Here is a 16,893-nt window from a genome sequence, read left to right on the forward strand (position 1 = left end):
AGGACAAAAGGTGAGAGGCATGGTTATGGGATTTAACTTGAAATTTCTATTAAAGAGCTGAGATGATTATTGTAGTGCCACTATGCTTTGTCTTGGGGGATAATTTTCAAATATTAAGGTATTGCCTAAGCATTATTTCACACAAGCTTCATCAAGAAGCCAAGAGGTTGCATGAAGCAGCTGGGAAGCAACGGGTAAGCCAAGAAGACCTGACTTTAATTCCCCACCTTGGGGAAGTCAATGAACCACTAAGCTTAATCTGGGCATCTCTCTAGAGCCCCAAGTTACAAGTGGGTCACTGAATTCTGTCACTAGGAAATCCTTTCATGGCTAAGCCCTCAAGTCTGCACCTCATTAGAGTAGCAGATAGGAAGAGCAACAAGGAAAAATGTTGACTGGGGCAGCTACGCCCCAGATCTGAGTTCAAATCTCGCCTCAGACCCTTAATAGCTGGGCAACCCTGGGCAAGTCACTGCTCAGTGCCTCAGTTTCCTCATCTGTAAAATGGGGGAATGATGGCTACTAAGGCCCCTCCAACTCTAAATCCACAATAACATAATTCAGCTCAATTCATTGTGCTTAGGTAGTGTTGACACAGAGACTGAATCAAAACCAGTCTCTGCATGAAGGAACTGATGTTTGACTGTGTAGACAGAACACACACAGAGAAGAGTACAGTTAGCCCTTCCATAACTCGACTTTCTCTGTTGTGGTTTCAATATATCTTGGGTCGGCATAAGAAATTAAATGGGAGTTTTGTAGAAGCTGCAGATGACATGCGAAGGCCAGAAGACAATGCAGACTATGTTTAGCAACTCAGACATGCATGAAATATATGTGTAGTATTGGATAATATCAATATATTTTATCTTTTAATAACATCATCATTTAGACTTCTCTAGTATGGAGGGCCAACAATTCTTACATGGATTTTCTAGATTGTGGGGTGCTGTGAACCTAACCCCCATGATGTGGAAGGGATAATTGTATAATATAAAATAGGGTTCAAAACATCCATCAGATAATGACTACAAAGAAGGCAGCTCTGACAGCTGGAGGGTTTGAGCAGGCTGCCTGGAGGAGGTGGTACCTTAGCTTAGCACTGAAGGCAGATTAGGCTTCTCTGAAGCGCTTGAAGAAAGAAGGAGTTTGTGAAAGGCCCGGGCACTCTGAGCAACTATTAGGATGGCTCTTGGTTCAGTACACACAGGAGATGATCAGAAAGTTCAAAGGTGTCTCTGAATCACAGAATCATGGGGGCCTGAACACAAGGCCCTTGGGCCGGCATCCGATCTCCCCCTTCCTGCTCAGAGGCAGAACTGCCCTGAAGTCATTCCAGGAAGATTCCTCCCTCTACCCGTCCTGAAAGTCCCCAAGTTCCCTTGGAAGGCTGAAGGAAGTAAATAAAAGAGCTTCTGAGAGGTGATGCTCCCCAGTCTGACTGGAGCAGCAGCAGCCCCTCCCAACTCAAAGACATCCCGCAGTGATGGGGAGCTCCCTACCACCCAGAGCACTCCACTCTCCATCTTATTCTCCCCAGGGTGACTGTTCCTCCTAATATCTAGTCTAAACAGGACCTAAATTTTTTTAAAAATGTCTCCATCATGCCTTCTACAGCAGAAAAGAAAAATCACTCAGTGCTATCCAAGCAAATGTTGGTTAAATGGTCACAATCCTTTGGCTTTTTCTCACAGGCCCCACCTTGCCACTAACCAACAGGTCTTCTCACTGCGTGCCTGTTTTTTCCTTGTTCCAGGTTCTTAGAATTTGGCTTCTAAGTCACGTGTCCCCCAACTGTACATGCAATGTTTATCTTGAAGTCTTTATGGTATTAATATCATAGAAAAGATAGAAAAAGGAAATTGAGGCCCATGGAGATTAGGTGACTCATCCAAGGTCACACACTGTGGTCATCTGATTTCATACCTGTATTTTTTAACACCGTGCCTTCCTCTTGGGGGTGGAGTGGAACGTCCAGTAACCATTCTACAGTAACCCATTACATTGTAAGCTTGTTGAGGGCAGAGGCTGTCTTTTACTCCTTTTTGTATCCCCGATGCTTAGCACAGTGCCTGGCACACAGTAGGTGCTTAATAATTGTTTACTGACTTGACCGACTGACCATGGGTGGTACAAGGGAGTCTATGAGAAATCAAAGGAGAGGTCCAGGCAGAGAGTGATGAGAAACTTCATGCAAAGTTCTTCGCTCATATTAGAATTGTAAAGTCAGAGGTGGAATGAACCTCAGAGTCTATACCCCCAACCCCTCCATTTTCCAGATGGAGAAACTGAGGCTCAGAGAAGTCACAGACTCCTGGATCTAGGTGGAAGGGACCTAGGAAATCATGAAGTGAGTTGCCCAAGGTCAATCAGAAACAGTAGTTATAGAGTATTTAGCAGGATAGGAAGCCTGGTGGTCCCCGGATGCCAAATCTAACCCTCTGTGCCTGCATCAGGGGTGGGCAGGATCCAGTTCAAATTAGCTCCCCCAAGAGAAATAATCGATAAATTTTCAGCGTGGACATTTACACCTTGGAAATCACTGTTAAAAGGGCTGCAAGGTAGCGCCGTAGTGCCCGAAGCACCAGGCCTGGAGTCAGGAAGACTAATCTTCCTGAGTTCAGATCCGGCCTCAGACACTTACTAGTTGTGCGACCCTGGGCACGTCACTTCACCCTGTTTGCCTCAGTTTCCTCATCTGTAAAATAAGCTGGAGAAGGAAATGGCAAAACCGCTCCAGCATCTCTGCCGAGAAGACTCCAAATGGGGTCACGAAGAGCTGGACACAACTGAAAAAGGACTGAACGATACAACGGCCACTACAAATCAAAGCTTCATTTCTTGCTTTAATGATTGCTCAGACCAGAAGTCTAAACGCATAGGCCACATGTGACCCACAACACCCTTGAGCTGTGAACCAAACCAGACTGAAATGTACCTGAGATATTTAACAAAATAAATAACTATGCAATATAACAGATAATGTTAACATACGGGTTGTTTGGCTTTTTTTTTTTCAGTCAGTGGGAAGCCCAGGAGCCTCATATGGGACCTGGTGTCACCACTGCTATTTAAATTTGACACCACTGGTCTAGACTTCAGAAAGTTGTGGAGAAAACATCACCAATGGAAGTAGATTAAAAAATAATGAATGCAGATTAAACTTAAACGCATGTGGTAGGTATATGTTTTCTCCCTCGGAGAGCTGGTTGTTAAACATTTGCAGCAAAAGCCTACAGGACGTCGCCACACGCCGTTCAGAAGAGCTACAGAAATCAGAATGCCATATTCCTCCTAGGTGTGTACTGGACACGATGAACTGCAACCTCAGGCCAGGTCAGAACTGGCAGATTCCAGATTCCGAGCCAGAAACCCAGGACTAAGGCCCGAGGGAGGCCCGTGTGGAATAATCCCATTACAACCACTTTGGGAAACAGGCTTCGGACCAGGAAACACGTTGCCTTAAACAAACAAAAACCACCCAGCCCGGGAGTGCATTACTGTGCCTGACAACATCAGAGAGTTATAAATAGGGAGATTTGGGGAGGGGGGGCTGAAAAAAAAGGAGAGACAAGAACTTTTCACCCTGCTGAAATACAATGGGGAGCTGGAGGGAGAAAGTGGAAAAACAGCTCCTATTCTGATGACAAGAAGGGAGTTTCCTCCGGGTGGGGAGGGTGGGCACTGGTCTGGAGCAGAGAACACACAGTCCAGAGCGGAGCAAAGCACGGACACGTAGAGAGGAAAACAACAGTAAGAGGGACGGGGAATGGGGCTGCGCACACACACATATACACACACACACACACAGAGATGTCCCTAAAGCACAAGCACTGGGCGTTGTTATTTCTGGCCGGGGCAGAGGCACGTGATGTGTGACCTGGGATGAGATATTTCAGTTTTCCAAGTCTCAGTTTTGTCATCTGCAAAATGGGGAGAGTGGCTGGGGCTGCACCAGCCACTCCTTGCAGTTCTACATCCACAAGTCCGTGCATCGCCCCCACTGGCCGGGTCTGAAGTCTTGCCACACCTTCAGGACTTCCGTCCTTCCCTTCCTCACTCCTGCTTCTCTGATTCCCCAGCTCTCTTCAAGTCCCCCAGAAACGCAGATCAGAGGATCACTGTTGTTGTTCACTCACATCTGACTCCTCATGACCCCATTTAGGGTCTTCTGCAAAGACACTGGAGTGATTTGCCATGTCCTTCTCCAGCTCACTTTACAGATGGGAAAACTGAGGCAACCAGGGTTAAGTGACTTGCCCAGGGTCATACTGTTTCTAAGTTTCTAAGGCTGGGTTTGAACTCAGGAAGAGGGGTCTTCCTGACTCCAGGCCTGGCACTCTAAACACTGTGGTAGTATTGCTGATGATGGTAAATGTCCTGCTTCATCTTTGCCTCTTGAAATCTGTCTATTCCTTTCTAGTTTCAGTTGTGTCTGACTCTTCATGACCCCATTTGGGATCTTCTTGGCCAAGATACTACAGTGCTTTACCATTTCCTTCTCCAGGCCATTTTACAGATGGGAAAACTGAGGCAACCAGGGTGAAGTGACTTGCCCGGGGTCATACTGTTTCTAAGTTTCTAAGGCCAGATTTGAACTCAAAGATGAGTCTTCCCAACTCCAGGCTCAGTGCTCTGTGTTCTATGGCGCCACCTAGCTGCTTCAAGTAAATATACCTTTCTGGTGGCTAAGTAAGTCTGTCTGGCTAATTGAGGCCCAAGGAGAGAACACACCGGTGGGGGCTCGTGAGCAGTCTTAGAAAATCTCTCAATGCGTCAGGATTGCCCACAGAATCCTAAAGGCAGGAGAAAGAAGCTGCCCTCTGGATTCTCAGCCTGCCAGCGTCAGCAATGAGCACAAAGGAAATGCTGCGTGTTGCTGCCCCCAGTAGAACGTCAGCTCCTCGAGGGCACGGGCCACGTTCATTCTTGTCTTTGCATCTTCATTGTCTGCCACAGTTTCTGAGACAGAAGAGGCACTTTAAAAATGCCTGCGGAATTGACTTAAATTAATTTAAAAAATCTGCTTGATGACAACTGTAAAAATCATCTGGTTTTTACGACCCAGGGCCGTTTATCAGTCACTGGATGCCACAGTCAGCGTGTTTCTAGGGTGGCCTCTGCAGCCAGGGATTAAGAGTTAAGGGAGATCTGGGTTCAAATTCTGCTCTCAATACTGACCAGCTGTGTGAGCCTGGCATGGGGTGGCTTAGAACAACTGCTCTGCTTTGGGGGAAGCTGCCCAGAAATGGGTTTTCTAACATCCCAAGGAATGCAGGGATTAATGAATGTGCAAAGGCAAAGGCCCGAGGGTTAACCATCTTTCCGGAAGGGTACAATTACGGCATTTCCTCTGGATTTCTTCAGCTGAACTCCAGCCTTGAGACCTAGAGGCCAAGGCTTTCAATCTTTTAAATCCACATTTAATTAAAAGCCTTCAGGGACACCGAATGAAAAGGTGGCAGGCTTTAACTGTGAACTTGAACTCCCAGTGTCTCCAGGAGAGGTCAAAGGCCCAAGCTTGCTAAGGGCACTGGGCCAACGCTAACGCAGCTAGCTAGTCACTAGAATAGACTTTTTTTAGATTAAGAAAAAAACCACCACAAACAAAAACACAAAGAAGAAACGTTACTAGGTTGCACAAATCAGAAATGATGTTGGAGAAACAGGTTCTGCCTTCAAAGGATAATCATGGGGTGGAGGGGATGCCTTTTCAATTTCTTTTCAAATGGGTCACTGTGTAAAATAAAGAAAACAAAAAAGCAGCTGTCTGTAAGTGACTCCCACAGACCAATCCACTTCGGGTTGCTCTCCATCTGCTAAGGATGCCAATAAATTAGAAACTGCTCTTTGGGCCATCGCTCTTCATTCATAAGTTTCAGGAAAATATAAAGGACCAAAAGAATCAAAAAGAAGCAGAAACACATGACTCCTACCTACAGCCAATTAAAATATGTGTACACATCTCTTACTTTAGAAAGCTTCTGTCTTTTTCTTTCTTTCTTTTTTCTCTCTTCCTTCCTCTCTTTCCTTTCTTTTTTCTTTTCTTCCTTTCCTTTCCTATCCTTTCTTTTTTCTTTTCTTTCCTCTTTTTTCTTTCATTATTTCATTTCCTATCTTTTCTTTTTTCTTTCCTTTCTTTCCTTTTTCTTTCTTTCCTTTCCATCTTTTCTTCTTTCCTTTTTTCTTCCTTTTTCTTTCCTTTCCTATCCTTTCTTTTTCTTTCCTTTGTTTCTTTTTTCTTTCTTTCCTCCCTTCCTTTTTTTGAAAAAGTCTCTAAAGATTCATATATTTTTATATATATATATATATATATAATTTTCTCATTGATTTGCATTATAAAACTGAACTGTATTATTCCACTTCCTACTTTCATTCATTCACTCATTCACTGATTCATTCATTCATTCACCAATTACTGATTAAGCATCTACGATGGGACAGTGCTGGAGACACAAGAAACACAAAGCCAACGCTCACTGCTCTCACAAGCAGCTTACATTCCCTTGTCACGTACTATCACAGTCCACCCAATTGCATGCTTTTACTGGACATGAAACTGGTGAAACCCGGGCCTTGAGAAGCCCCTTTAAAGGATCACTGAAGACATCTGTTTTCCAGATTACTTGGGTCACTTATTTTGTGCCCTTCTATGGTGAAACCTATTGCTACCCATTTATTATCAGGGATTCTCTAAATATAACAGGGCAGGGAGCCAGTCAATTCTGACTTTTTTTGTTCTTCGTATACTGAAAAAATGAACTGAAAATAGCACCCCAGCTGCCTCACATGGTGACTGCTCGCAGGCATCTGCACCCCAGTCGCTCAAGTTTATCTGCACCATCCTCCCCAATGTCAGCAGGGGGGAGAGGTGGCCCATATAGGAGTGGATGTCCTAAAAATGCAGGAAGCACGCGCTGTAGAAGACGCCCACGACGCCTTAAAATGATTTTCATTCTTTGGCAGTGGCAAACCCTAGGACTGAGTCTTTTTCATAACATATTCAGTGAAGATGAGGAGTGCTATGGCAACCCCTCCTACCACATCCTTCTCAGGCCTTTCAAAACAGACACAAATAAATGAGAAGAAAAGACTGAAATCAGGAAAGGGGAGAGAGGGGATGTTAAATAAACAGCTTTCCTATAATAGAAGGTTTTTTCTAAAAATGTCAATTTAATTTTTAGGGTTTATTTTCCCCCTTCTAGATGGAATTTTCCTGTCTTATTTCAGACAAGCAAAGTCTTCTTGGTCAGTGGATAGAAGGCCAACCTTTAAGGAAGGAAGACCTGGGTTGAAGTTTTGCATCCTGGATGGATGACCCTGGAAAAGTCATTTTAAGATCTCTTTGCACCAGGCAACTAAGACTGAGGAATTTCTCTACTTAGACCTTATATCATCATGAATCGGGGGCTTGCTGGGAGCTTAAAATTCCAGTCTGACCCCCTGATTTGCAGAAGAGGAAACTGAGCCCATGAGAATGTAATCTTGGCTAGGCAGATTTTGAACCCAGGTGTTGCTACTCTTTATAAGATCTACTGTAAGGGAGTCACTGTCTTGGAACAAAACAGCAGAAAGAGAAACCGAAACCAGAAGAGGTTCTGAATACTAGAATGGTGGAGGATGTGAGGGTACAGTGAGGGAGGCAGGAGGCTGAACATGGTTTACATCAAAGAGCACGACTGAGAAGGGGTGAGGATTTATTGGATGGAGCCTTCTGCTTGTCCTCACTCTCAGAAAGCACTCTGACAGGGGAAGAGCTTGCTAGCACTCTGCTGAGAATATATGACTTCAGATCCAGGCCCTGACATGCTTTCCCTTGTATGGAAGCATGCTGGCCCCCGAGTGGAGAGTAGGGAGCAGCCGTCCTACAGCAGGGCTGATGCTGTGGGCAGGGTCTAGCCCCGACCCCCAGGCTAACCAGCCTCAGAGGAGCATATCTGGAATTCAGGACACCATTGAAAAAAATGGAATTATGATGGTGCCTTAAATGCTTTACAGATACAATAATAATAGCATGAAAATAGTGCTTTAAGGTTTACAAACATCCTTTTATTCTCACAACAACCTTGGAAGGTAGGTGCTATTATTATCTCCATTTTACAGATGAGGAAATTGAGGTAAACCCAGGTTAACTGACTTGCCCAGGATCATACAGCGGCTGCATTTGAACCCAGGTCATCTTAACTCCAAGCCCAATGCTCTAATCCCTGCACCCACCTATCTGCCTAGACAGTATCTGACCCTCAACACAACCCTCGGAGGTAAGCAGCGCTACTATCACTATTTTACAGAGGAAGGAAATTGAAAGAGAGCAAATGACCCGTCCAGGGTCACAGAACTAGTGTCTGAGGCAAGATTTGAACCCATGTCTTCCTGAAACCAAGGTCAGTGCTTTATTATATTCTCTACATCCTGAAGGAACCGATTAGAAGAGAAGGGCATCTTTTCCCCCAAATATCCAAAGGTGTAAGAATGAGAGGCCTGGGATGGAAGAGAAATCAATGACACACTCTTGCTTAATCCAACAAATTAGTCAAATCGTTGATTAAGCACCTACTACGTGTGACACGTTAGGCTTACAAAGACAAAAAACGAACCAGCCTTTGCTAGCAAAGAGCTTCCACTCTTTCGGAGACTTCCCAAAAGCTTAGGAAATTCAATTCAACCGGCTCTTAGTAGGTGCACATATTCTGTCTCCGATCTGTGCCTCCTAGGTGTTGGGGAAACAAAAAATAAAAGGGACCCACACCTCCTGCCTTTAAGGAGTCAGAGAGAGATGAAACATGCAGAGAGAAGGACTTGGGAGGATTTGGGGAGGGGAATATAGTCCCATGGCCTCCTTTTCCAGAGCTTATTATAACAATTTGTGCCTATGCTTCATCTCCTTACCCAGTGCTTAGCACAGTGCCTGGCACATAGTAGCTGCTTAATAAATGTTTACTGAATTGAATGGAATTGAATTATTCCACTGTAAGCTTCTTAGTTCAGAGAATACAGGATTTAAATCTGGGAGGGATCTTAGAGGTCCTCTCATCCTAGTACTGGAAGCTGAGAGGGGGCCTCAGAAATGACCTAGCCCACCCTTCTCTCACCAAAGTCAATGAATGTGCCCAAGGTGATGAGGAGCAGAGCCAGCCGCCCTGATTCCGAATCTTATCCTCTTTTTCACTGTGTGGCCCTGATAGAAAGTATGAAATTTTAAAAATCTGCGTACCCCTGTCCCCAGCCCAGCCCTTGGAATCTGGCAGCATCTGAAAAGAGCTGTCTGTGGGACTGACTGACTTGAAAATGAACCAGATGAGGTTTTGAAGGGCTCTTCTGTCTTCCAAATTAGGTCCAAATATGGCTTGGATATTATTCAGTCTCATATTTCTCATTTTTATGGAAGATCAGAGCAGATGGATGTCTCGGCAGCACCAAGGCTGGAACCTCATCGGCTCACAGGAAGAGACCTGGAAAGGCCCTCGGCGGCCCACTAGTCTATCCTCTTATTTTTACAGGTGAGGAAACTGAGACCCAGATGCCAAAGGCAAAGGCAGCTGGATAGACAGAGCACTGGTCTTGGAGTCAGAAAGATCTGAGCACAAATCATGCCCCAGGAACTTACTGGCTGTGCGATCTGGGCACATGCCCTAACCTCAGTTTCCTCATCTGTAAAATGAGAGGGCTTCCTTCTGGCTCTAAATCTCTGAGCCCAGAACCTTGCTGAACAACACAGGCTTGCCTACATTTACCCTGGCGATGTTTTTTTTCAGCCTGCCCTAAGCACCTTTCATAGAGCCATGGTCCAGTGGCAGAAAGCTGGCCTGAGAGTCAGGAAGACTTGAGATGAAGCCCTGCCTCTGATGCTTACTGGCTTTCCAGTGTCTGAGCAACCTCCTCAGATGCCAAGTTATACAGCCAGGGGACAATCTTCATCAATAAAGGGAGTGACCTCACCGAGAGTTCGCTACCTCTACACCCAGACCACAGAGTTCTCCACTGGGGAAAATGCCTGCTGAAGCTAATGGATTTGGGGTGGGAGACACAACACTGGGATGCTTTCTGAACCCAAGTGCCAAGGACTGGTTGTATAGCTGTTCTTTGGCCTGATGGACATTAAGGCCCCAGTTTCATTTGCCTGGTTGAAATGCTCCTTTTTAAACTCTTCATTTTACTTTCCCAAATGATGGGTCTTTGATAAAAAAAAAAAATATGGAGCTAGCCTACCAGCTTGTTGGTTTGGTTTTCTAGGAATTATATTTTGCTTCCCTTAGTAGCTAGTTTCAGTTCTGTCCCTGACGGAGAGACACCTTTCACTTCCTAAAATGTGCTTGCTAATTGGTGGTAATAGGTATAGTAAAACATGAACTGGAATGGTGATTTCATTAGTGAGGAAGCTCCTTCTACCAACACACATGGATAGTCCATGCAACTTATATCCCGAGAGTTTCCTAATGGCACTAAGAATTTACATGACTCATCCAGGGTCACACAGCCAAGATGTATGTCAGAAGCAGACTTGAACACAGGTCTTCCTGACTCCAAGGAGTGCTCTATTCACAATGCAATGATACTTCTTAAATCATATTAAAATCAAGAAAAATCATATGATTACAGCAATTGCTGACAGAAAAGCTTTTCAACAAAATTTAGCACTCACATGTTAAAATATCAAAAAAGCCCAGGAACAAAGTGATCCTTCCTTAATATTACCAAAAGCATCTGTTTCAAACCAAGAGCTAACATTATCTGTGATGGAAATGTATTAGAAGCTTTTTCGCTAAGCTCGGGGTTAAGGTAAGGTATGTAGTCTATATTATTATTAGATCTATTGCTAGAAATGCTAGCCATAGGAATTTTTAAAAGAAAAGAAACTGTGGGAATAAGAATAAACAAACAGAAGAGAAAATCATCTCTAATTGCATAAGGTATGATGACTCCTTTCATGAACAATGAAAAAATAACAGATAGCTAATTGCTTCAGTAAATTAGTAGACTAAAACATGAACTCACAGAAACCATCAACCTTTCAGTATTTAACTAGCAAACCCAGGAGGAAGAGATACAGAAATTCCCTATATCGTACACGCAAGAGGCTAAAGCATCAGATACTCAATCCAACATTGGGACAGCCTTCCAGTATCTATACCTTCCTCTATCCCAAAATGGAAGGGAGGGCATTTAGCCTGTCTCAGGACTCCTCACTTATTTCATTTTATTTCCTTCAGGAAGACAAAGGAGATCATTCATGGTGGTGTTTTTATTTTGAATGCATCTCGAAGTACATTAGGTTTTGTTAAGCGACTGCCTGTTTACTGAATTCTGGTAACCATTTTTCCTAGATAAAATATGCCTGAAAATTTCCACGGACATGGCTTGCCTCCCCTAGAACACACACATTCCCAAGACAGATTGAGAATATGGATATCTTTAGCCATAGCTTCCCAAATGAATAATCAGACTGCATGCACATGCAGGTGTGGAGTGAGGGGTGGGGTGTGGAACTACTAAAATAGAACAAACCATGTCTAAGCTAGATTGAAAATGTTGTCTTTTTGACAGTTACCCATTTTTATTTTTGTCTTGTACTACCGTAGAATGCCCCCCCCCATCCTTAACTGAAGCCCTGGGGACTTGTAGGGGTACTTCCCAATAGTGTGATGGGAGTTACAGATTATGAGGAAGACATCAACGATGACAATCTGATGACTGGTGATCCAGCATGCATCATGCCATACTGGTCATTCGAGATCGGATTTGTCTATGGGGAAGGCATAATGCATTATTTACTAATTCCCATTTATTTGCTTGTCACCTAAAAAGAGAGTTGGGAAGGGCTGAAGAAAGCTACAAGTAACACATTAGGTCTAAATGTTCTGTCTTTGCGTGAATTAGTCCCCATGCCATGCAAAAGCAGACCAAGCACACGAGAGTGGGGCTTTAACTTGGTTGAGAAAAGGAAGATGTTTTCAGCAGCCCCACAGAGGGAGATTTTGGAATTAATTGGCAATTGCAGTTTTCTAACTGGCTTTTGATGTGCTTGCTTATGCAATGTATTCTGGTGAAACATCTCTTTTAATTTTTAATTTTTATCCTCTCTGTGCTCCAAAAATGCATTGGTCTGAATCATCACCCCCTCATCTTGTTATCTTAATGGCTGAAGGATAGAGTATCCACTGGGCCACACCGCATTAGGTGTCCTCATTTACAGATTGGGGGGGGGACCCACAAAAGTGCCAGATATAAATTATTTAGAATCTATTGTATCAGTGTGTGTTCTGTAAGCATTCACCACCAACGGCAAACTAGTCAGATTATTTTTCACTTTTAATTGTGCTGATATCTTATCTGTTCTGTTGAAAGTGGAGAGTGGTACGTGAAACCAGATGAGTGGGGGGGGGGCGAAGGGGCACGTTACTTAAAGTCGAAAGAATCCAGTTAGCAGTCGGAACTTGAAAACACAACCGAAACCAAACTGCCAACAATTATGAGTGGCTACGTACTTTTGTAATACATGGCTACTACTCTGCTGAACATGAACAGGGCTGATAGGGAACTGGGTTCCCTGGAGGAGACCTGAACTGATTTAATCAGAGACATTAAAATTTCAATATTCCATGGGGCAGAAAGGAAGCTACTGCACCTACCAAGTCCTTCAAAGGACTAGACCACAAACCTCCTCATTACTATATTCACTCACGCACACACATACTCCCTCTTTCTAGATAACCCTGTCCGTACCTCTCTCCATCTATATGTCGCTGGTCTCTGCATCTGTCTTCTTCTTCTGTCCCTTTGCCCTCTCTGTCTCTCTTTCCCACACATTCCTCCCCTTCTTCTCTTTCCATCCATCTTTCTTAGTCTTTCTCCCTCTTTCCCTCCCCCTCCCCATTTCTGCCTTTGTCTTATTTTTTCCTCTCTGTCCTTTCCCTTCCCCCTCCCACCCCCATCCCCTGGAAAATCTCAGGTACATAGTAAGGCAACAATATCCGATGGGATTTCTCTCTTGATAAAATATTGATATGTCTGGGGAGCAGGGCTGCTATAGCTTAGAATGTAATGGAGTATTTATTTTCTTCTCCAAATCCAAAGAGGATATTTAGACCGATAAAACTATTAAGACATGATTAGATGTAGATTTAAATTACCATAGCTCATGAGATCCTATTAATTCTTAAGTTAGTGCTATCTTTTTTTCCTCCTTGAGTACTTTCATCACTGATGGTGATCTCAAAGCACAAAGGGCAGTCTAAAGTCACTAAAAGATCAAGGTATTACCTAGATGTGTCTTCTTAGGACTTGAACTCAAAGCCCTCCCACCCACTTATTGGGTAATCTTGGATCAGAGCCCTCAGCCCTCTCCCAGCTGTGAAATAGGGGGCTGGGTGAGTCCTACCTCTGGAACTGTAAACCCCAGGATTCTACATCTATAAAATGTGTAAGAAGATAAAGTGGGGGGTGTGGTAGAGAATCCAAGGGAAGGCAATTTGGAGTCTGAGGATTTGGGTTCAAATTTTAGCACTGCAAGACACGGACAGGACCTGAGTTTGAATACTAACCCTGCCACTTACTAATTGTGTAACTTTGGACTAATTTGTTTAACCTCTCCTGCTTTCTGTTTCCTCATCTCTAAAATGAAGGGACTGTGCCAAATATCCTCTAAGACCCTTAACAGCCCCAAATAGATGATCCTATGAAGTGCTGACAAATCACTTCTCTGTTCAGGCCTCATTTATAAAACGAAGGGGTTGGACTATGTATGGGGAGGGCTCAGAGGAAAAGGCATGGAATTTGGACTCAAAGGGCCTGGGTTCCAACCCCAGCTTTGTCTATTCCTGACCCTGGAGAAGTCGCTTCATCCTTCTCAGCCTCAGTCTCCTCATCCCAAAACAACAACGTCGGACTCGACAACCTTTAACGTCCCTTCCGTCTCTAAGTTCATGATCCCATGCCTTTTGAGCTGTTCAATCCCACTACGTCAAAGCCTCCTAACATGAATTGCTTTCTCATTAAGCTAAGCGAAACTTTTCTTGGCGGGCAATTGGCAAAAGGACAACCACCAGTGAAACAGAGAACTAGAAATAAAGAGCATCATCTGTGAAATCTGCGAATGTCATTTCCCTGCTCTCAAAAGCAACGCGTGGGACCGCAGAGCGCGGTGTTATCCAGAACACTATTCTCATTCCCCCTCTCCCCACTTCTCTCTCCAGCTGGAGCTCGAGATGAACTCCTGACCTTTTCAGCAACCATCCCAGGAATCTAGACAAGCCCGTCATCACCTCCAGCCAATGTGGGAGAGGAAGGAACCCCCAGGAATATTCTGCCTCTGTTCCTGGAGGTAACCAAACACAGAAGAGTCCGCCTCCGTTCCCATCTGGTTTCTTCAATTTCAAAATAAAATGGAAATGAAAAGCATAGTATTTTGTTGTGTTTTTTTAAAAAATTACACCCAGCTTCCTTTGACTAATGTCTGTAAAATGATTTGGGGCCTGGTAGGAGATTGCAGATGGGATGCATAATGGATATAATTTCAATATGAAAACCAGGAGTTCATAAGAACACATTTTTTCAAGTCAGAAAGTATTGGATTGTTTCATACTGTTTAATGTAAAAACGTGGGGACAAGTTATCACTTTTTTTTAAACTGTGCCTGCTGCCCTTTGAACCTAATATTTCTGTGCCTGGACCTATAACCCATCAAAACCAGGCACTGTCACAAGCCAGGCTAAGGCTGTCCTGGCTGACATTTACCCCAAAGGCCACTCTCCACTAACCACTCCGTGTGTGTGTGTGTGTGTGTGTGTGTGTGTGTGTGTGTGTGTTTTTCCTCCAGGGCCTCAGGATTTATACCCCCAATTAAGACAATAATGAGTGCCCAAAGTTGACCTCCCAGGAGCAAGAATTAATTAAGCATAGTATTTCTTAGTGAAGAATGACATTTTCTTAAACCAAGTCTGTGCAAGAGCCATATTTCCTGATGGGACTGTGTCTCCATGCAAGATTCCTTAATCGTGAACACAAACAGCGTTGGGCATTTTTTAGTTTACATTTTTAATTTGGGAGGTCCTTCCCGCCCCTTCCCTCTACCATCCCATTTTTACCGGGGTCTTTTAATGTTAAAGGAAGTAAGGGGAAAGAAAAATAAAACGCAATGAATAGTTTTTAAACATAGGGACTGCGCAGGAAGCACTAACTTCTTTCAGGCTGATCAGACAATAATTCAGAATGTTGCCATCTTCCCACAAAGCACAAAAAGCCACTGAATTTGGAAGAACCCAATCCACTTACCTTATAGCCTGATAAATAGCTCTTATGTTTGTGTGTGTGTTTTATCCAAGGCTTGGTGGAGTCACAGTCAATTACATTACCTGGCAATATTACTACCTCTAGATTTGCAAAACCACACCTTCACTATGCAATTTTTTTTTCTTTTAAGTAAGCAATACGTCAAGGAACCATGTTTTTGTAGGTGGCCATCGATCAGAGATTGCAGCTTATCTGTAACTTAACAGAAAAGACTTAGCTGAGAGAGGTTGAGTGGTCTGTGGTCACACAGCTTCTGAGTGTCCAAGAAGGGATTTGAACTGAGGTCTTCTTGATTCCAAGCCTAACCCTCTAGCTATACTATATACTGCTTATAAATAAACAATGTATTTTTATTTTTGAAAAATGACCCTCTAATTACTGACATCACCGACTTTTAAAATGAATGCAAGACAGAGAGGGAGAAGTCTTTTGATTCAGCCTCAAATTTCTGTTCTTGGCAAAATCACACAGAAAAAAAAAAAAAATCATAGTCCTGGTGGGGGGAAACCCAAAACAAGACAAAACCTTTTCTCTGTTTCTTTTACCCACTGTTCCTTGAAAAAGACCATCACCACTATAAATCAGGGATGTTTTCCTCCCCCTTTTAAAGAGTTAACTCCTCCAGCCTGAGCCTGGAGGTTCCTCTCAATCTCCTGTCATCTAATGCCTTTAACTTCAAAGAAAAGTACCTTTCTCATTTCATCCATCCATCACTACAATGCATTTTAGAAGAAACTATTAGAAATTCCAAATAATGTTATAGCCTTGGAAATTGCTAACATACCATCTGCAACTGCATTAACATTTATAACCTGCCTAAAATAATAAATAAAGCAAAATTGTGCTGGAAATATTCATGGGTGCCCAATGTGCACTTGAGGACGATAATTAGCATTTTATAATCACGGTTCATTTTCTTTATCCAACTCCCTGTCGTGTTAATGATAAAATATTTTAAACGAGGCCCTATCTGCACACCACAGTACAATCTTGAGATTAGCCCTTAACTAACACAGAGAGAGAAAACCAGTTCTGTTGTGGGCATCATGAATCCAATGAAGTTTTATACGTGGTCATGTCTGCCAGTCTCTGTCTCTTACCCACTTTCCTTTTCTTCTGGCTAGAGAACAGTTGTCCCAGAAAACGGAAGGTTTATAACCACTCTCGAAATCCTGGGATGTTCTAGAATAACTGTACTATGGAAAATGAAACAAGATCATTTAATATTTTTTTTCCTTTTGTTTTGGAAAAGTAAGGTCCCTGAGGGTGGGGGGTCAAAGGCTCTTAAACCACTCATGGAATAACTGTGGAAATCCCTGGAGGGGCTAGATTTGAGGACCTGGATTCAAATCTCAGATATTCCACCCATGTAAGCTTTGTTTCTATGCACCTCAGTTTCCTTCTCTGTAAAACAAGAGGGTTGGATTACATGGCCTCTGAAGGCCTTTCCAGCTTGAAATTCTATAATAAATGAATTGGGTGAGATTAGGTAGGTGACCTGGGGCCAGTCACTTAGACCCTCTCTCATGCCTCAATTTTCCATCTTGTAAAATGAGAGAGACCTCCAAGCTTTTTTCCAGCTCTAGCCTGATACCTAAGGAGCCT

General features: G+C 43.5%; 1 protein-coding gene and 1 long non-coding RNA gene across 5 annotated transcripts in view; one reads left to right on the top strand and one right to left on the bottom strand.

The window, feature by feature from the left end:
• The window catches only part of RARB (retinoic acid receptor beta), an 829,117-nt gene that overhangs the window by 96,973 nt on the left and 715,251 nt on the right, over nucleotides 1–16,893 (bottom strand). The window lies entirely within an intron of this gene.
• LOC144457529 (uncharacterized) lies at nucleotides 9,343–14,399 on the top strand. The gene is made up of 2 exons (XR_013486901.1): nucleotides 9,343–9,500; nucleotides 14,193–14,399. It is a non-coding gene; the product is annotated as an uncharacterized LOC144457529 (long non-coding RNA).

Source organism: Phascolarctos cinereus, unplaced genomic scaffold (assembly GCF_003287225.1).
Source record: "Phascolarctos cinereus isolate Bilbo 61053 unplaced genomic scaffold, phaCin_HiC Scaffold_1;HRSCAF=81, whole genome shotgun sequence".
In the NCBI taxonomy this organism is placed as follows: Eukaryota; Metazoa; Chordata; class Mammalia; order Diprotodontia; family Phascolarctidae; genus Phascolarctos; species Phascolarctos cinereus.